This window comes from Alosa pseudoharengus, unplaced genomic scaffold (assembly GCF_046254945.1).
Source record: "Alosa pseudoharengus isolate Yale_2024_CS ecotype anadromous, Long Island Sound unplaced genomic scaffold, YU_APseudo_1.1 YU_APseudo_1.1_scf_2, whole genome shotgun sequence".
In the NCBI taxonomy this organism is placed as follows: domain Eukaryota; kingdom Metazoa; phylum Chordata; class Actinopteri; order Clupeiformes; family Clupeidae; genus Alosa; species Alosa pseudoharengus.
Window position 1 is genome coordinate 38394498 of NW_027468663.1, and position 2500 is coordinate 38396997.

The 2500-nt window shown below is 42.9% G+C and overlaps 1 long non-coding RNA gene across 3 annotated transcripts in view; it reads left to right on the top strand.

Annotated features, from left to right (window-relative positions):
* Positions 1 to 1630, top strand: part of LOC143135272 (uncharacterized) — a 4744-nt gene extending 3114 nt beyond the window's left edge. For all 3 annotated transcript variants that reach the window (XR_012988876.1, XR_012988874.1, XR_012988875.1), the window contains 2 exons: positions 1 to 23; positions 606 to 1630. The exon at positions 1 to 23 is cut by the window's left edge and continues 96 nt beyond it. This is a non-coding gene — a long non-coding RNA (uncharacterized LOC143135272). The remainder of the gene's footprint in view (positions 24 to 605) is intronic.
* Positions 1631 to 2500: the final 870 nt, after the last annotated feature.

The following is a 2500-nucleotide window of genomic DNA, read 5'->3' on the forward strand; positions in this document are numbered from 1 at the left end:
TTATATGGTCAACCCAAACATAGGTGATTACAGAATTCACCCCAGCATAGAATAGTTAGACTCCACTCCACCATAGATGAGTATAGGGTCAACCACACCATAGGTGAGTTAGAATCCACCCCAGAATAGGTGAGTTAGTGTCCAGCACACCACAGGTGAGTTACAGTCCAGCCCAGCATTAACATTACATAGTGTACATGAGCATGTCTTGTAGCTTGAGTATGTAGTGTAGTTTAGGTTCTTTGATAGGGCAATCATTTTGTTGGCAGAATGCGTTCTGTGAAGTAGGGCCTTTACAGAGCCCATGCACAACATGAGGCATGCATTATTATGCTATGAGCTAGGTTGTTGATTGGCTAGTTACAGTACATACTGTATACTGTACTACAAAGGAGAACGGTGGAGAAAGGTGGGACATAGGTCATACTTCATGTTTTTTAGCCAAAGACCAAACAATACACACCCGAAGTGCACCCTGATTATCTCCACATAATATTATATAATCAGTAACCATGGTATTCAGCTTCATTCAAACATGTCAATAAATTGTAGTCTCTCTTGGTACTTTTAAATGTTTTATCTCTGTTTTATATCTTAATTTCCAGGTTGTCAGCTGTTGGCTCAACAACAAAGCAGGAAGACATAGTGGACCACTGGCTAGCCACACCACATGATAGTCACAGAGTCTTCTACATTGCAAGACTGGTTTACCCATTGCTTCTGTGACAAGATGGGTCTTGTGTTCCTGTGATCGGACAGCTCAACAATGCATCATTCTAACTGACACCAGATGGATTGATCTTTTCTGCTGATCAGATGGGTTTTCAGATTGTCCGTCTGGCCAGAGGGGGACCACTACACTGGCAATGTCTTGGGTTTGCCTTAGGGTCCGCCAACCATAGAGGTTTCTGCCCAAATCAACCAGCGGTCAACAGGTGCTGCTGGCCAGTGGATCTACATTTTTGTCACGATAACCTGTTTTTTTGTAAATAACACTATAGATTATGGATTATTCCAAGGAAGACACACACTGATCAATTCATACTTATCTTAAGGGACACAAAGAGAGGAAGGACTCCATCCACTAATATTGGACATACGGTATGGTGTCATTGTCTTGTGTATCCATCCAATGCAAAGCTAGATTAATATGCAATACTTGCAATAATTTGTTATGCCATGTGAAATGATTTGGTTAAAGTTGAAAACCACACTCGTATGCATTAGCTCTTGCAAAAATATTTAATGGAGCATGTCTACAACAGACGCGTATGGGCCCTAGGCCATGCTGAGGCCGATACGCTGATGATGGCCTAGAGCCGAAACGTGTCCGTTTGTAGACATGGCTTTAAAAAAAATGTTTTCATGTCTTTCTTTGAACTCACACCCAAAGATGTCTTTTATTTTGAGCACGCCTGTTCCTGTGTATCTTTTTGTTTTTTTGGTACCTTTGCTCACGCTACCATGTGTTCGTTTTGTGTAGTGCTGAATGTATTAGGGAAGCTGAACACCTTTGCTGTGTTTTATCTGTATGAAAGAATCCCCTGGTTAAAGAAATCACACCTTTTAATTGACCTTGATACATAAATGTATGTTGTGCTGAAATAAAGCAATTTCACTGCTGGGCTCACCTGTGGCAAATAATTTCACTGACACCGCCTGCTGTGGCAAGTGTGATGCACCAGACATCCTTAGAAACTACCATTCAGACACCCATATTGGCCAAACAGGCCTTGATGAGTCACACAAGGTTTTTTTATGAAATGTTGGTGTGTGGCAAGTTATTTTGATACAGGGGATGATAACAAACTCATATGGGGGGTAGATATCATATGACATATTTCATGTGTTGCAAGCCACCTCTGTGGTTGTGGCTATAGATCACTGCCCCCTTCCATCATGGACAATCCCTAGTCAGGAAATGCTGAGCCTGCATTATGTCCCTTCCACCTGTTTGTATCCAGGAGCCAGGTGAAGCTCTGCAGTATTCTACAGCACCTTTGTAACCTTAGCCAGGGGAGGGTAGCTATGCTGTAGAGGACATCTTGCCTTGTTCTTGTCCCGAGAAATACTTTCCCCATCTGCCCTCAATACTATAAACCGGTTGTCTTAACATTGCACAGATTGGTCTTGGCCCTCTTGAGATCATATATGACCAGCTACTTGGATCCATAACCGTTCACATACTGCCCAGAGGTGGGTGTTGAGGATGCCATAATCTACCTGCTCCACAGAACACACTCTCACCTGGGCAGGACTAGTAGCACTGTGAGGATCATGTTCATTGATTTCTCAAGTGGTTTTAACACCATACAGCCTATGCTGCTACATGAGAAGATTCAGGTAGACACCTCCACAACCTCATGTAGTTTTGAGTACATAGGTTGTGCAACTGAAAGGGTGTGTGGTCAAGTGGTCAGTGGCGTAGGAGCACTACAGGGGAGTATGCTGTCTCCTTTCTACTTCACACTGTACACCTCAGACTTCTAGTACAACTCTG